A 19,802-nucleotide genomic window follows, 5' to 3' on the forward strand; every position below is an offset into this window, starting at 1 on the left:
TATATATATATATATATATATATATATATATATATATATATATATATATATATTGCATAATATATTGTCACATTATCTAATTTTACTGTTAAATATTTGACAGTCTTATTACCAAACAATTAAGCATTTGGGTCAGTCTGTGTTGTGAAGCTTTCTTCTGGATTAAATGATTTTGTCATGTAGTTATTGAAGAAACCACCAATATTTCACCACACAGGGAGAAAAATGTTGTCATGGTTATAAATTGAGGGGTGCTCAAGAAAAAAAAAAAAAGCTTTTGAAAGTGAAAAAATATGCCACATGATGATTTTTTCCCCATAACCTAATTTGTGATATATTTGATATAAGTCCCATTATGGCCTTTATCAGCGGCATTGATGGTTCCATTAAGATCCTTTAACTCCTGTGGAAACGTTCCATCGCACAATAGGTTCTTTAGGTTATTAAAATGTTCTCGACACTAAGAATGAAAATGTTTTAAGTGGACTGTTCACAAAAAAATGAATTGAAATTGAAACGTTTGTTCTAAAGAGTGTATGATTTTATCACATTTAAGATTTGACATAGAAGGATGGAAAACATTTTTAGAAAGTAATAAAGATCTCATAAAGTTAAAAAAAATGCCTTTGAAAATGAAATCAATGGAATGTCAGTGGAAAATTTGCTGGGTTTTATGGTATTTTATTGTTTGCTTCAATCATGTTAGTGGAGATCCGTGCAGAAAGGCTTTAGATTGGTTGAACAAAGCTGGAGAATCATCATTCAGAATGAGCAGCTGTCTTTAATAAGTACTGTGCCATTCAGTGAAGTTGATTTCTGAATTGATCTGATTTGGAGTTGAGGATTTGATGCCAGGTGCTGCTGATATCTCTGTCCACACAGAATATTAAATCAGTCTGGGCAATTTCAGCCCAGCTGGCTTGGACTGTATTGGGTTGTGTGTGTGTGTGGGTTATCCGTTATGTCTGCTGCTGTTGGATTAGTTCTTCATATATATCTCACAGGAGCTAAAAGATTTCCTATAGAAATACTGGTCCAAATATCACTTCCTCGGTGTGAGCTATGAATTCAGGGTCCTCGTGAATAAACCTCACGTACATATAAACTTGGAAAGCTATGCTCTGAAGAGCGCACTCGCTGTTTGTTACACCCACGTGGGCATTTGTAAAAAGCAGGCTTGACGTGACAATGTGCTTGCCACTGTGCGTATGTTTGACCTGGTGCATTTACTGTCTCCAATGGTGAAAAAATAATGTGATCGCTGGTTTTACAAATGTAATCAGCGTGATGGACGGCACTCGAACTGTAATAAAGGCATCGACGGACAATGAATTCACTTTGTGTCAACAGAAATCACTTTTATTACTCAAGTGTGCAAATAATATGATGTACAAATAGGTCCGACTGATGTCATCTCGACAGGGCCTGGGTGAATCTCTGATTCATATATTTTATTCGATAGTAGCGATGCTCTCTTTTTTTAAACCTCAAGCTGTGAGACTGGGCTTCTTGATGAACATGTTTGCAGCACAGTGTGAAGCGAAATTTTAACTGTATAACCAACAAGGTGACCATGAACTCCCAGGGTACCCATTTTCTGACTGCAACCCAATCCACATGGAGTAAAGGGTCATTTACATGTAATACTTTACCAGTCAATGTACATCTTGTCATCGTTTACTCACCTCAATGTCATTTTGAACCTGTATGACTTTCTTCCATAAAATACAAAAGAACTGAAGCTTTCAAACGTTGAAAAAAGAATGTGAAAGCATCGTATGATTGCCCTAAAAGTGCTTAGTACAATTTTTGTGCTATATATCTATGAGTCTTCTGCAATTGAGATGAATTTGTTTAAAAGATTTGACCAAATGTAAGTTATTCACTGACCATCTTTGCCTCTAGTGAGCCGCTGCTATCTGATCAATGATTCAGTGAGTCAACATGAGAGCAGATCAGTCCAGTTTGTGAATGAATCATTCAGACTCTTTTTTTTTAACTGAACCAACTGATTCATTAAAAAGATTTGTTCAAAATAATAAATAAATCATGAATCAGTGCTACTTTTCATAAAAGGAAAAGACAGTAATATAGTGCACAAGTCGTATGGACTACTAAAATAAAATAATTTTGAATAAAAATAAAATAGTTTTGAATAAATAGATATTAAATAATCTGATATAATAATTTTATGAATAAATAATTCATAAGTAGGACCTGGTGCTACTTCTCATAAACAAAAAAAAAGATTGTAATATAGTGCACAAGTTAGTCAAATCTAAAATAATTCCAAATAAAATATTTACTCAAATAATAATAAACAAATCAGACTTCGTGTCACTTCCCTTATGAACTGAAAATATTCATTGTAATTTAGTGCACAAGTCCCTTTGTGTTCCAGAAGAAAGAAAGTCATGCAGGTTTTGGAGGAATTACTGACAAATTGTCATTTTGGGATGAACTGTCCCTTTTAAGCAAATGTAGAATTTAAAACTTGACTTGTTGTGTAGCATAAGACTTTAAAGATCTGCAATTATACAGATGAGTGGGAGGGGCATGCAAAGGGGAGGAGTTTGTCCTGTTGTGTCTTATTGCTGCTGACTTGTCACACACACATGCTCACTTTACTCCTGGCTCTTTAAAGTCAAATCACTTAAAGTCTCATTGTCAGAACGAGAGAGAGAAATAGAGCAGCTTACCACTAATCTTTAAATGAAATGCTTTTTGCCCAGGAGAAAAGCCCTGCTGAATAACTATTATTTTATCCATTAGTTTTGCATTAGTTTCCTGAAATTTAAATTGCTGTCTGTTTAGCGAATAGTCAGGCACGGTGCATCCAAATTAAATTATTTCGGAAATCAGGATTTTTGCCTGTGCTTTGTCAAAGGAATACTCCTCTCTTCCTCTCTTGGTTGTTATGTTAGTGATATTCTCTAGCAGATGTTTAATGCCGCAGCATCATATTGCGCTTTAAAAAGACATTACGTGACGTTTCCATAAAGCGACATGAAACTGCATTTATGTACGATACATGAACGCTGGATTCATGTTTTTATGATGACTCGGAGGATGCTCTGGAAATGAATTGGCAGTAACGAGCCAGCAGAGCTCATTAGTGTTGCAGGGAGAAGATGCTGTAGTCCTGCTGAGTTAATGTTAATCACAATGGAAGACTCTATGGGAACAACTTGGAAATGTCAGGTAGTCGTGGTTGTGGGTGGCGCTCGTGTTATGGTTGTGTTTTTTCGTCTGTCTGTGGGCGGTGCCTGTATTGTGACTGCGTGGAAGAATTGAGTCAATACCAGAAATTTAGCTTTAGATTAAGACCATAAGCAATAAAAAAAACCTCCCTCAGGCAACAGGATGCAACTGAAAATTAGAAAATAGCTGAAGTTTGATTGTGATATTTAGATTTAAAAATAATTATTTAAAAAATGTATTATTCATTAAAAACTGTGTGTTTTTGTGTGTGTGTGTGTGTGTGTGTTTGTGTGTGTGTGTGTGTGTGTGTGTGTGTGTGTGTATACAGTATATATATATATATATATACAGTACAGACCAAAAGTTTGGAAACATTAGTATTTTTAAAGTTTCTTCTGCTCATCAAGCCTGCATTTATTTGATCAAAAATACTGAAAAAAAAACTGATACTTTAAAAAAAAATAATTTATTCCTGTGATGCAAAGCTGAATTTTCAGCATCATTACTCCAGCCTTCAGTGTCACATGTAACATCCAGTCTATCACATGATCCTTTAGAAATCATTCTAATATTCTGATGTATTATGAGTGTTGGAAACAGTTCTGCTGTCTAATATATTTGATGAATAAAAGGTTAAAAAGAACTGCATTTATTCAAAATTAAAAAAAAATTCGAATTCTAATAATACATTTTCTTTACTATCACTTTTTATCAATTTAACACATCGGTGCTGAATAAAAGTATTGATTCTATTTAAAAAAAAAAAAAAAGAAAGAAAAAAAATTACTGACCACTAGTGTATATTGTTATTACAAAATATTTATATTTTAAAAACAGCTTCTTTTTTTTTTTTTTCTTTTTTTTTTTACTTTTTATTCATCAAAGTATCCTAAAAAAGTATAACATGTTCTGAAAAAATATTAAGCAGCAGAACTGTTTCCAACTTTGATAATGAATCATCATATTAGAATGATTTTTAAAGGATCATGTGATAATGGTCCTAAAAATTCAGCTTTGCATCACAGAAATAAATGATAATTTAAAGTATAATAAATTTTAAAACAATTATTTTAAATTGTAATAATATATCACAATATTACATTTTTTTCCTGTATTTTTGATCAAATAAATGCAGGCTTTATGAGCAGAAGAAACTTCTTTCAAAAACATTAAAAATAGTAATGTTTCCAAACTTTTGGTCTGTACTGTATATATATATATATATATATATATTTTATATTATTGTTTCAGTTATTCTTATTAAAAGTATTATTTAAATAATTATCTAAATATATATATATATATATATATATATATATATATATATATATATATATATATATATATATATATATATATATAAAATTAGACGTAGTAGTAGTAGTATTATCATTATAACAAATCAAAATTTCCAAAGTCCAGAGTCTTCATTGTTATTTTGACATAAAAAAAAAAACATATATATATATATATATATATATATATATATATATTATAATGACATAAGGGTAAATGCAGAATTTAAATTTCCTGATGTACATGTAGCCTAATGCAATTTGACTGAACTGTTTTATTAGGGAAGTATTTGGACATGCCATTGGTTCAGCAGGATGACTGCTTTCATTTGGTCTGTACAAGCGATATCTTTTGCATAAACTGCCACAGTCGTCACATTCCAAAATGTGCAAATGATTTTGTGTGTAAGCGGAGCTTGTATCGTAGTGTAGTGGTGCTTGTTTTGTTGCTGCAGGAAGTTTTGAATTGTGGTGTGGGCGGGGCTTCTGTTAACATGCAGATCTGAGGCAGAGAGTGTGAGTACTTCTCAAATAACCATAGCCTGTTAATGTATTTTCAAGTGTGTGTGCCCTTGTGTTGGAAATCAGATTGGAGTGTGTGTGTGTGTAATCAGTATTCTTCTCAGGCCAGTAGATCGATGGAAGCTCAGCAGCTGGTTTTGCTTGCTGAATGAGATGGCAACACCCATCAGGTTTGTGTGTGTACAGTGTTTGCCTATGCGTGTTTGTGTGTGTATCTTTAAAGCGATTGGCGTTAGTGATCTGATATCAAGTGGTTAGAAATTCTTCAGGACAGTCGAGTCGTGCAGTGATGCCTAATGGCGGTGCTGCTTAAAGCTCCGATTAAGGTGTGTGTGTGTGTGTGTGTGTGTGTGTGTGTGTGTGTTAAAGAGGCTGAGGTAAGCATTCCCAGACTAACGCTTTCTTTAATTGGATTTGTTTATTCATCAGCAGTCCTGCTGGATTTACTATGTGAGGTAAATATGCCGGTAGCACCAGCAGTTAGCCTAGATCCACATGAGAGCATCAGCTCAGATAATTAATGTTTCCAAAAGAACATCAGATGGGCATGTGTGTCAGAGGTGTCTTAAAGGAGCCATACTCACTTTTTTTGTAGCCATCTTCACTAAGCCCTGCCTTAAAAACTTTGCTGACACATCCTAGCATACATTACTGTTCAAACTTTCAAGGCTCTTATGCTCACCGATGCTGCATTTATTTGATAAAAATACAGTAAATATTTTTACCATTTAAAACAAACTAAATTAAATAAAGAAATGTATTTATTCCTGTGATTTAATGCTGAATTTTCAGCATCATTCCTTCAATCGTCAGTGTCACACGTTCCTTCAGAAAACATTCTAATATGCTGATTTGCTGCATATTACATTTACATTTCTTAATAGTTAACATTAAGTTATTTGTTATTACATTTTTTAGGATTCTTTTATGAATAGAAAGTTCAAATAATAGCATTTATTTGAAGCTGAATACATAGTATACAGTAGTACACATATACAACATTATACTGTAAATGTTATCTTTACTTACACTTTTGATCAGTTTAATGCATTATTGCTGAAGAAAAGTATCAATTTCTTTCAAAAATAATCTTACCGACCCCAGACTTTTGAATAATATTGTAAGTCTGTGGAGGATTGTGTGTTTTGGGTAGTTTTAAACAGAAGTTTACAAAAACTAGCATTAGTAATTGATCTGAATTAACACTATTAGTCTGCATACAGTGTTCACTTTTGTACAGCTTTTGTCCTTTAATAAATATAATTTCATTAAATGTACTCAATATTTCATCATATTCATTCATTTCAGTCACTGAGAAAAACAAAAAAACAAATATTCAGACATTTTATATATTAATTATTATTTAATTGATTAAAGATATATATATATTTTTTCAAATGACCATGTCTTTCTAGATGCATCTTTAAGACAATAGAATTAAAATAATTTAAAATTAATAAAAAACAATTCAATTAGCAATTTTCACCTCACCTTCTTTATCGTTGACGAAATTTAAAAAAAAAATACTTTGAGAAACGTTTTTGTCAGTAATTTTATTTCTTAGGAATGAAGTCTACATAGTGCATACTATATGTTATAATGGTAAAACAGGCCCATTGCATTGTGGGACGGTGTGTAAGCCTATGAAGTGTGTGTTTTGTGGTTCTGTAGGATTGATTTACGTCGTTGAATTTCCTCTCTGAATCATTCCGATCAATCAGCAGTGACTAAAATAGAAAGCGAACCGAGATTTATGTTCTGAAGAGAGGAATAGAGCGTTGTAGAGGCGGTGGAGTTACAGAGGTCATGTGATCTCTGCCAAGGGTTTGTGTTTCAGGAGACGATGAGTGTGCGCCGTTTAGCAGATGGCCTGGAGATAGAACGCGATTCATGAGCCTGAGCGAGAGAGACAGAAAACTGTTGGTGTAAACTGAGCTTAGTGTGCATGTGTGTGTGTGTGTGTGAGATCCCTGAAAGCCAGTGTTTAAGAGGAAAGACAGAGGAGGGGTGTGGTTGTGCTCCATTTCCAGATAGATAGAGAGGATGACACAGCTAACAGCACAGACAGGAAGCTTGTTGATGGATGACAGACTGATATCAAGAGTCTTTCCATATTATAGATGAATGCAGAGTTCAATTTCCACTACACAAACTCCCTGATGGATTCGCAGGAAGACGATCGGCTCTATGAATCGCACGAATCCTGCTGGAACAAACCCAGGTCACACCAGCTTAAAGGAATGTTCTGGGTTCGACTAAGCTGTAACAATTTGGAAAGGCACCTTTGACTCACAAGAGAAAAATATTGACAGTTTTTTCTATCAGATTGAATCTGTATATCCATACACACTACAGTAAAAGTGTTCTGTCTCAATTTAGTCCGTCTACTCACAAAAACCTCTCATTACATTTTTATGTATTAACATGAAACTGCTGTGTTAGACCTGCTTATATAATGTTCTATCCAATATTTAAGAATACCAAAAAGGGCACATTTGTTGGCTCAAATTCATTAAAAAAAAAATTTAAGCAGGAGTTCATCCATCTAGAAAAGTAGTCCTCCACCTCCAAAGCGATTTAGGGAACTTCACAGATTAAATAATAAAGTTTTTTACTGAATAATTCAATAATAAGTGCTTTGACTAAAATTCACCTTTCACGTGTATGCAAAGCATTTGCTCTGTTTATTTCCATTTTAAGTGAGTCACTGCAAATTGACCTGAGGAAAAACCAATTTTAGTCCAAAAGCTGTCATTTTAGCTTGTATTTGAACCTGGGACATTCATTTAAAGGAGACATCGAATGCAATATTCACTTTTACATGGTGTTTTCATATAAATGTGTCTTAGCAGTGTGTATCCTCAACCACCCTACATTAATAAAAATCTATTCACTCCTTTATTTTATTCCCCCAAAAAAACTAAACAGTCTCAATCAAGGCGTTTTGATTTTCTGAGCAGTATGACGTCACGACCGCTGACACTGTCCTGTATTAGAATATTCACCATTTACTCCATGCTCGAGGTGTTTTGTAGTTGGATGTAAAAGTGAACATAATAAGGCCTGTTTCACAGTGCAAGCGTGAGCACCGCAAGGGAGTGAGCAGCACATATTTTTTTCGCCATGCATGTTAACAAATGAGTGCATTCACACTGGAGCAGGAGCAGCACGTGAGCATCAAGCAGGAGCGACACGTGAGCTGCATTGAAGCAACGGTTTTGTGAATGCTTTCATTTGTTAACATGCGCGCCAAAAAAAAACACACTTCACACTTTTGCGGTGTGAAACTGGCTTTAGAGCCACTGAGGACGCAGTGGAGTTTTGTTTTGACGGTAACACACCACTGAATACTCAAAAAATTAAAATGAGTGGTGAGGTGAGCAGTAGCTCATTATTATTTAAAGAGACATGCACTGAAACGGGTCGCTGTGAACAGAGCTGTTTTTGACAAGGTAAAGAGGGGTGTTGTTTTACACAACCATTGAGGAATTTTGACCAAAATATAAGGGCTGCCCCCTAATAGTTGACTAACCTTAAGTCCACAAGAAATTTTATGAGTCGCTTAGTCACAGAAAAAGAATAATCCACAGGATGTGGTGAGATCATGCAGTCCGTGATGGACAGATCATTAACAGCTGTATTTCTTTTGGTCATTTGAAATGTCTGCTTTTAAATGAACCAATTCAAATCTGAAAAAAAATATTCTCAGATTATGTAATCCGTATGAAACTTGCATGCAGGCGCATCCACTACTGCGGAGATGTCGCCGAATTCATCTCTTAAACTGAAAACACTATCAATAGATTATTAAAATGTTAATGCAGTTTAATCTTACAGTTTTACCCTGACAAATTCATCATAATTTCCTCTTCCGGTGTGCTGTGGCATGCTTTGTGCATGCGCTTCAGCATCTATTAGGCTATGTAGGCAATAAAAGGCTCATTAGCATGATGTACTGTATGATTTATTAGCATGGTTTATTAATAACAATGTTTGATTAATCGACAAATGCTTAAAATGAACGACTACTAGTAGACCAGAAAAACCTTTAGTCGAGGGCAGTCCTTCAAAATATGTTGCAGACATTTCATGAAGACCCTAAAGAATCATACCAACTTGTGGAAAATGGGCATCTGATGGCCCCTTTAAAAGAACATTCTGAGTTCAGTACAGAGTCAAGTTCAGTCAACAGGAATAATTCACCTACAGTGTAAAACTTTACCTAAAAACTTGAACCTCGGGTCATCCAAAGATGTAGGTGAGTTTGTTTCTTCATTGGAACAGATTTGGATAAATGTAGCATTGCATCACTTGCTCATCAATGGATCCTCAGCAGTGAATGGGTGCCATCAGAATGAGAGTCCAAACAGCTGATAAAAACATCACAATAATCCACAAGTAATCCACACCACTCCAGTCCATCAATTAATGCCCTGTGAAGCAAAAAGCTTCATGTTCAAAAGCAAATCAACAAAGAAACAAATCCATCTTTAAGACATTTTAATTTTAAACCATTGCTTCTGGCTAAAATATGAGTTCCTTATCCATAATATTGCCTCCTCCATTGAAGTCATCTAATCTGAATCAGGAGATCAAAAATGTGGAGATCAAGCACTGTTTGATCAATGCCAATCAATACTGTTGATGGGCATCAAGGCATTAACATGTTCTGACTAAATCGCTTGAATAAATGGCGAAAAAAAGGAGCTTTTTCAGAGCTGGTGAAAGAGTGTAAAATCATGTGTCATTTCGCACATTTGTGTTGGTTTTTGGACATGCATGAGTCCATTCCTGTCATTAGAGATGTGGGTCTGACTTTAAATCATCTACATCAGAGCAGAGAGTGAATCAGGCGGTACAGCATGAATTTAAAAGAGCTCTTTAAAATGACATTCTGTAATGAGTCGCTCTGACAAGAAACACACAGTTATGAAAGAAAATTGTGTGTGTGTGTGTGTGTGTGTGGATGAAGTGCCTGTGCACATAACAAAATTAATAACTGTGTCTATGTTTTATATGAACCCAACCCTGTCAAAGTTTATCTGCAGCCATCATTAGAACAGAATAGAATAAATATTTAATGGTAAATTACTTTTACAGCTATGCAGTGTATAAATATTCTACATTATGCATTATATAATAGAAAATCAACAAGATACAAAACCATACAATAGACCTAATTCATGAGCAAATTGGTGTGTAAATTGTTAGTTAAATCATTAAATGTTATTTAAAATGATTCCTTTAAAAAATACTTTATGAACAATTTGCACAGAAATGTGGCTTATGAATGAGAAGCACTCTGTAGTGCACAATAAAGATTGATAGTTCAGGAATGTTTTTAATATTTTCTTTCTTTTGTATGGCATGAAAATGAATGACTAACCCATTAAAATTGTAATTTATATGCTTTATTTGGCACTGTTGTATGTAGTGAGATTTACACTCATAAAACAGACAACACAGAATTTGCATTATAGTATAGAATAGTGCTATCATTATAATTATAATAAATTATTAAATTGGAGTTTTCAATTCAATTGATTAGACATCATTTTTATTGTAAAAAAAAAGTTAGTGAAGAATTAAAATGGGAAAACAGTTTTTGTGAAAAAAATGAAATGTATTTATTAGGGCCCTATGTGTGGCACAAATGAAGCAAGTTTTGGGTGGAAAATATGATAAGTTTGATCAATAACAATAGTGATGATTTATAGCTTACACAAATATTGGGTCAAATACTGCATTTTTTACTACCAAGTGCATTTACAGGGACTTATCTTGGGTGAATGTGTTCACATCAAGCTAATTCTGACACCTTAACATGCTACCTTTATTTTGAAACATAGTAGCTGGTTTACATTAAAACATTAGCCACTGTGTTCAAAAAACAGCATGAACTGGTAGCTGGACAAGCTAATTAGCAGCTAGCATGTTCCAGAACATCTACCTGGATTTCCCAGCAGGGAACAAACTGACAGCAGGGACTGAAAATGATTCAGTCAACGTTTACAGGTTATGTACTGAAGTTACATAACACATACCTGATGTCTATTGGAGAATATTTTGAAAAACAGCAGCAGCCTAAAAAGGACACCTTACGTTCTGTCTTAAAGTAACACCTGTCTGTGAAAACGTATGCACGCCTTACTTTTTAGCTAAATACATTTCTCTAACACTAATTTTCTTCTCTGAATAAATGAAAAGAGAGATGCTTTGGGGAACGCTGAATGAGTCATGAGACTGAACCGAGAAACCCACACACACCCTTTGAAACACACACACACACACAGATGCTATAGGATGGTTTCCTAATGCATATAATGTATTATACAAGATTAGTCATCACTTTGTGGCTTTTAAGGTCATCCCAGATCAGTTTGTGTTTAATGATGAGGACCATATATATATATATATATATATATATATATGTATATATATATATATATATATATGTATATGTATATATATATATGTATATATATATATGTGTGTGTATATATATATATATATATATATATATATATATATATATATATATATATGTATATATATATATGTATATGTATATATATATATATATATATATATATATATATATGTATATATATATATATGGACATTACGATCATTAGAATGATTCCTGAAGGATCATGTGACATTGTAGACTGAAGTACTGATGCTGAAAATTCAGCTTTGCATTACAGGAATAAATTAGATTAAAATATATCCAAACAGATAAATTTAAATGGTCATATTTTATATATTTACTGATTTTTTTTCATCAAATAAATGCAATAAATGCTTCTTTAAACCCTAGGCTTCAACATTCAGCAAAGTTGTGTGTCATGTGAAAACTGCATCACTGCTGATCGAGGGGTCTGAACTAGAGGTCAAATGGCGTCAGTCGGGTTCTCTGTACACTCCAGTTAAAGAGGAAAACCTGCTGGTCATGTGTATGTGAATTTGCCCATGATGCATTAGACTGACAGAACTCATCTCAGAGTCTTAATGTCTTTGTTTGGCAGATGCAATGGAAAACAATCAATTTCCCAGCGTGCATTTCTGCATCACATCTCCAGGCCTCCTCCTTCTGCTTCCAGAGCATGATTAGCGGTTCAAAACGCAATTTCATCCTTGTAAAAGACTTGATCAGTTGTAATTTGAGGTTTCTTTAGCTATTGGCTCTCTCTCTGTGAATCTAAAAGACATTTTCTCCAACAAATTGAAACAATTTTACAAAAGTTTGAGAATAAAATCTTAGCTAGGTCAAGGTATGTCTAAGAAAATGCACAGTTCACCCATTAATTAAAATGTTGTAATCATTTACATTTTGGAGCGTGACAGCTGCTGATCTAGCTTTGTTATATACGTCCCAAGAAAGTAATAAAATCATTTATGGAAGCCAGTTTTTGTCTTAAGAGTTTTTTGTGTGTATCTGTGGATCATGTTTTGATTGCAGGTCTGATTAGGTTTGCCATATTATTTTGCCAAATTATATGATATTCCAATACTGTCAATTCAGTTTTTATAACTGGATTCTATGTTTTCCACATCGTGGAAATAATATTGCCCTATACAGAATTAACCATAACTCAAATTATAAAGGAGAAGTGTGCTATTTCTTTTCTAAATGGACTTGAACGTATTAGGGCTGTCAAATGTATTAATCACGATTAATCACATATAAAATAACAGTTTGTGTTTACATCATATATGTGTTTTTACTATGTATATATGAATACATAAAAACACACACAAGCATGTATATATTTAAGAAAACACGCATGTTAATATTTCTTTAATATATAAATGAATCTGTGTATTTATATATACATATAAATATACACAGTAAACACACATCATGTAAACTCAAACATTTATTTTGGATGCCACTAATCGCTATTAATCGATTTGACAGCTCGAGTTTTTTGTATCAGAGTTTCAAGTCATTAGCTTAGCGACATGCTAACGTCAAACTCTATTGGAATCAGCTGTGAATGTAAGTTCCTTTAATGCAAGTCAGTCCACTTAACAGCCAGAAAGGGACCATTAATAGAGTTTTTGCCCATTAAGAGAGTATCAGATCAATTAATTACAAGGTTTCCGTTTCAGTAAGGTTGCTGCCGCAGAAGATAGCTTCCTTCATAGACAATAGACAGTGAGGCTAGGTTTTGCAGTCTAGCTTATGCTTGTGTGTACTTCCTGCTTGTAAACCCTTGTCTCACACCCAGCGAGAAAACCTGCCCTGTGTGATTGATTCCTCAGCGCTAGGACGTCTTTTGTGTTGGACCTTGTTGTTCCCGATTCCAGCTGCCAATGTGGGCTTGTGTTGATGCTTCTTTTCCTGCAGCTTCAGGGTCACTGTGTCTCCCTCCCCTCAGAGGAGAGAAAAATAGAGAATGACAGAGCGAAGAGAGTGGAAAACTGAGAGGTTTGAGCTCTGAGGAGCTGCTAGGGCTGAAGCATGGAGCTGGTTTTTTTGGGAGGAGATGTATTTAGAAGGTCAGCAGAAGATCTGAAGCTCTGAATAGGAACCTAGTGTATTGTTTGCACTCCCTGAACCAGAGTTACTCTACAGACGCAATAATAGCGGAGAGGCAAGGAGAAGGTCTCTAATGAGGGAACACTCAGTCACACTCTGCTGATTCTGCAGGAAGTGCAACAAATAAATGAGCGGATTCAGCCACGGACCATGAGAAATGGAGTATGAGTGTGTGTGTGTCTTAGTTCTAGGCATTCTGTGCAGGAATGTTTTAAGTGAATGATACAATCTCATTCCTGACACTTGTTTGTCATTGAAATGAAGGCGTTCTGTTGTAGCAGAGAGACGTGACTGGTTTGTTGGTTGTGTCTACCTTCAAAGGCTTACTTTAAAGGCCCAGAGGAACATTTTGTTGCATGTATTTTGCTCTTTTATACCTCGGGAGACTTTGGGGGCGTTTACACAACACCATTTTCAATTAAAAAAAGGAGAACATTTCATGTGTTTTGACATTTATTTACACAACAATGGCGTTTCGGGAGCCTGAAAATGCAAACTTTTGAAATCAGGTTGAAAATTATACCATTATCGTCTCGGTGTAAACTAAAAAACATGAATTAGTGAAAATAGTGATGCCAAACGCCTGCATATTGTATGTTCAGTCTATAGGCATGTGCACAGGTGTGTAGTGTGTCTTTACAAAGTGACGTTGCTAACTACTGGCTTGGCATGCATAATACAGTGATTTTAGTCATTTTCACAGATTTGTGCGAATGGGGACTTTAACGACAGTTTAACAATGTTGTTGTCTATATGCAAAAAATTTCAAAACTGCAAAGGAAAAACTTGTCCTTTTTAAGTGTATCATAATCTTGTAGGTGAAGCAATTTCTGTGCCAGCAGCATCACCAAATTGAATAGTACATATAATGGGATGCATTTCCTGAACACTCCCCTTGTCTTCCATTGGTTAGACTAATTGATAGCCCTGCCCAAACTAATGCCATTGGCTGAGTCAAGGAGAAATAAAAATAGACACTAATAAAACTTTTAATAGATTTATGAAAAACCTCAGTTCATATTGACATTTGAGACATTTGACATCTGATTTTTGTAGGCTTGTTGTCTTGACAAATATAAGCACGTTTTGAAACATTAATGAGATCTCTTCAGAAATAGTGATGTGCATTTCGGCTCTTTTTCGTGAGCCGGCTCGTTTGACTCAGCTCACTGAAAAGAGCCGGCTCTTTTGGCTCACAAACGGTTCTTTAAAAAACAATAATGTTTTGACTATGATAGGTGTGAAAACAATTCTAATTAAATTATTAAATGAAATCATACTCAGAATTTCTCACAATTTCTTTAAAAATGCATTGATTTGTTATGAAAAAAGAATACTATTAAACATTTGCATTTAAATTACAACTTTTGAATGTATAGAAACAACAACATTACAAAACAAATACAATCTGATTCTGAACAACATAATAGAACCCATATTAAGGAAAAATAAATAACTGAAAGGATTAAACTGGTCCCTCTTTTTTGGCATGTTATATAGGCAGCATGAACTATCTCACTAGTTATGTTTTGTATAACTGGCATGAACACACACACACACAATGCTGATCATATTTTTATTTTATGAGAGATTTGCATTCAGAAATGCAAGCTGCCTTACTTTCGAGGGGCTGATGATCATTAAAATGATTCCAATGTGCTTCCGACTCATTTTCCTGCTTTTGTTTTGTTTTCAAAAGCTGTTGTGTTTTTCCTCTCCTCTCCTCCGAGTTTGACACTGTGTGTGTGATGGCTCGCCCCTCCCTTATGCCGTATGATTGACAGGAACAGAATGTGAGGCTGATCACACAGTCGAAATATAATTTTTTTTTTGTTCTTTGAATTAGTCAAATAAATTCTAATTCTCATTTTAAATAAAATAAAATGCATCCATTATTTCATTATTACATAATGATTTAATTTCTATAGGCTATATATTTTTTAAATAGAGTCAGCTCTTCAGATATGCGTTCACCTACAAGAGCCGGCTCTTAGAGTCGGCTCATTCGCGAATGACCCATCACTATTCTGAAACTCTTGAGGAAACATGAGTGATAATACTTGGATGTTTTTCTCAGGAGAAGCATGAGGCAGTAAGTAGTGTCTCAGTTTTCTCTCCGTGTATACTCATTACTTTCTAGGAGAAGGTTGAGATATTAATGGGATCTCATTTGTGGTTTTTCTTCCCCATGGGGGAGAAAAAAAAAAAGATTTTTCTCATTTAATGAATTGGGAAACAATCTGTACTTGATGTTTTGGTGTACGGATTCAAGAGATTTAAGTCACTTGGAGAACTCAAAGTCTTCTAGAGACTAGCAGCAGAGCTTCATTAAGTCAATTAATCAGATTGATTTACGGATGAGCCGGAGAGTGCTATCCAAGTGTGTGTTTAACTTTGTTTGTCCTGTGAGGTGTCTGTGTGCTGAACTGACCTACATGAAGCTGAGGTGAAATGAGTCCACTTATATGTGTGTTAGTGCACCTGTGTGTGTGTGTGTGTGTGTGTGTGTGTGTGTGTGTGTGTGTGTGTGTGTGTGTGTGTGTGTGTGTGTGTGTGTGTGAGAAGGATTAGCGAACAGGTTGATTCTGAACTAGATTAGACTCTTAGCGTGCTGCTCCTATAGCAGTGACAGATGTGAGGAGGATTCTGCTGCTCAGGTATTTAGCTGCCTTCTTTAAGTGGGATTGTTGCCGCTGGGTAACAACGCCCTGCTTCAGACTGCAGTAATTCACAGTCTTACTGTGATAGATTTAGATGTATCATAAATATATAATAGTAAATGATGCAACAGATGGAAATATGATCACATCAGAATAGAGAAGATGCGATCTTGACATGTTTATTAGGAACTGCCTCACCGTATTGCTGTACAAATCACCTTCTGGCATTACTTGACATACTAGCTTACCGTGTTACTTACATGCTACCTAACTGCATTACTTTACACATTACCATAAGGCAGTACTTTACACCCTTGGCCATCACATTACTTTCCACTGCCACTCTGCATTATTGTTATATCTGCATCTGCTGTTACTTAACACCTCACTACACTATTACTTTACACACTGCCTCACTTCATATTAATAAATGCTACTTGCATTGCATTATTTTTTACACTGATTTATTTTTATTTTACACTCTACCTTCCTGCATTATTTCATGGGCTACATCTTTTCCATACAACTTTGCTGTTACTTTACACATAATCCCACTGTTAGTTTACAGACTAATGCTGTTACCAACTGTATTATTTCAATTTACAGTACTTGTTACCTGTTACTTTACATGCTAGTTTGCTGCTTTACTCTACATTCTACATAGCTGCATTACAATACACATTATCTCATTGCATTACTTTAGATTCCACACTACTTTACTGCATATTTTAAATTCTGCCTCTTTTACTATACATATCAGTTTGCTGCATTACTTTACACACAAACTCAAGGCATTACTTCACCAGATTACTGTATAAACTACTTAGTTGCATTAGTTTATGTACTGTACTTACGTCATTAATTTATCTGCTACTGTTCTATTATTTTACACAGGATTAAAGGTTTCAGTAGGAGGGCTTAACAATCATGCATTTCCTTTCTGTTTTTCACTGTGAGATAATACATAATGCTATTTGATAAGATTTCCAAAGATAGATCATTAGCTGAATAATGTTTCAGTTTGTTGCTAGCCTGATGACCAGATAGCAGTGATAAATCTTTCATGTCAGATTCATGTGAAGATTATTTCCATATGTTCTCAGGTTTTGGCAGCACACACTGTAGGCTGTTTAATTTGCTTTGAACAGAACCCAACTTCCCCTCAGCAGTGCTTAACACGGGGCCTCTGGGCCACATGCTGAATGCTTCCAGCCAAACTCAACCCTTCAGTGGCTTCATTATTGACCCTGATGAACAACTGGGGCTCACAGTTAGATCACTGCAGTTTATTCATTATTAAATCAGCAAATTACAAACAAAAATCCAAATTGGCCTCTTCTGAAATGAATCACTTCCTCTAAATATTCCTTTAGAATTAGAAATATTCTTGTTGACTACCTGCACCTATGTAGATATTTTTGCACACATTTTCATTTAAACTTTTTCAAGATCGAAAAAAAAAATGGATCCACTTACCCTATCCTGCACACAGTTGTGAATTATTTTGTGAGTTGATTGGATATGCAAATTAATAAGACTATTTTAATTTGCACTTGGGAATATGCTAACAATATATTTTCTGTTTTTAGCTTCCTGTAACAGGCTCATTCTTGGAAATATGCACAAGTATTTTGTGTTTGTGTGGGTGGGTGGAGTTCTTCTGCACAACAATGACTCTGTTTAATGGCCATTGTGCTTCAAGATTTGCGATTCCCTAAAGAACCATTTTAAGGCTCACAAAGCTTTACTAGTTCTTTGAACTGAAAAGTCCTTTGCTTGTGGGGGGTCTCTGTATCAGTATCACAAGACATATTATTTATCAGTCTTTCAGGGCAGAAGCAATCATTGCTGGCATCAGGCTTCCTAATGCAAGTTGTAGATCTTTTTTATGATCATACGACAGGGATGTTGTGCTACATGAACAGGAAATGAACATGCTTTGATGTTTTCAACAGAAGTATTCCAGTGCTGTCTGTGTAAGTGGAAATGAAACCATAATCAGAGATATGACAGATTGGCAGAGAATAGTGTGACAGCAAACCAAAAAAGAAACATAGTAAAACCTGAGATTCAGTGGAGATGCAAGCTGTGTTCCAAAACCAAGTGAGTAGCCTACCTAGGCAGTGTTTTAAGTCATTGTAAATGTGCTATCTTTGCAAAAACCATTATGAATTATTAAAAATCTTTCTTAGATGCCTTTAAGCTGAATTCTAAGGTAACACTGTATGTACCATTGACAGATAAGGCAATCCCAGAATGCACTAAAAGGAGCTCTGTGAGAAAAAAAATCCAGAAATCATCGATCAGTCAAGAGATACCAAATATATTTATAAAATAGCTAAAAATCTTCATTAGCATCATTAGCTTAGCAACATGCTAACATCAAACTATGGGTCGAGTGCGAGAGGCAGATTTAGTAAACTAGGGGCCCCAGGTGAAATTTAGGAATGTGGCCCTATAAATTTACACACATTTATCTAGCTTGCTGCCGCAAAATGCTGCCCCATAGTTGTGTCCAAAAATTGCTGTTGTGTCCAAACATTTTTCATGCACATGCTATAATGGCTGTCTTTCATACCACGAAAAAGTAATTTATTTACATTTGAGATACAGGTTTTCACAAAAACTAAATAAATTATAAAATGATAAATCTCATAGTTGAGATTTGTGACCCTGGACCACAAGACCAGTCTTAAGTCGCTGGGGTGTATTTTTAGCAATGTTTTGTATTGGTCAAAATTATAGATTTTTCTTTTATGACAAAAACATTAAGTAAAGATCACGTTTCATGAAGATATTTTGTACATTTCCTACCATAAATATATCAAAACTTAATTTCTGATTAGTAATATGAATTGCTAAGAATTTATTTGGTCAACTTCAAAGGCAATTTTCTCAGTATTTAGATTTTTTTGCAACTTCAGATTCCGAATTTCCAAATAGTATCTCAACCAAATATTGTCCGATCTTAATAAACCATAAATCAATGGAAAGCTTATTTATGTAGCTTTCAGATTATGTATAAATCTCAATTTCGAAAAATTTACGCTTAAGACTTGTGGTTTAGGGTCACATTTGTTTTTAAAGAAGAAGGATGAGTCAGAAGTATAAATCATTATATTAATTTAAAACAGGGTTTTGTGATTGGATTTTCACATTGGTCTGAACAAAAACTGCAGATGGGATTATTGGAGCATCAGAAATATAGTGGTTTCCCCGGTAATGAATGTAAACAAAGCAGCGCTCTGCTCATTAACCCTACTTCATCAGATAAAATGAAAATGCAATCAAACCTTTTAAGGAAGTCGGTTCCCTTCAGAGATTCATTCATATAAAAACTTGAATTATTGAGAATGAGAAAAGTGTGAAAAGAAATATAGCCTATATTATCTAGGAAATCTACTGATGATTTACCAGCGTAAGCCTATTTGCATGGGCTCATACACTCTCCAAAGGAGAGCTTTCTAATTCTAATCTTTAAAACACAGTTATTTATAGTTATCTTAGCTACAAATTTAAATGATACGGAAAAAAACAATGAAAAAGAAAATTATACATTTACACCTAAGGATTACATCA

At 34.6% G+C, this 19,802-nt stretch overlaps 1 protein-coding gene across 4 annotated transcripts in view; it reads left to right on the plus strand.

Moving 5' to 3' along the window:
* Nucleotides 1-19,802, plus strand: part of LOC132133571 (leucine-rich repeat and immunoglobulin-like domain-containing nogo receptor-interacting protein 1) — a 76,923-nt gene that overhangs the window by 52,334 nt on the left and 4,787 nt on the right. The window lies entirely within an intron of this gene.

This window comes from Carassius carassius, chromosome 50 (assembly GCF_963082965.1).
Source record: "Carassius carassius chromosome 50, fCarCar2.1, whole genome shotgun sequence".
In the NCBI taxonomy this organism is placed as follows: domain Eukaryota; kingdom Metazoa; phylum Chordata; class Actinopteri; order Cypriniformes; family Cyprinidae; genus Carassius; species Carassius carassius.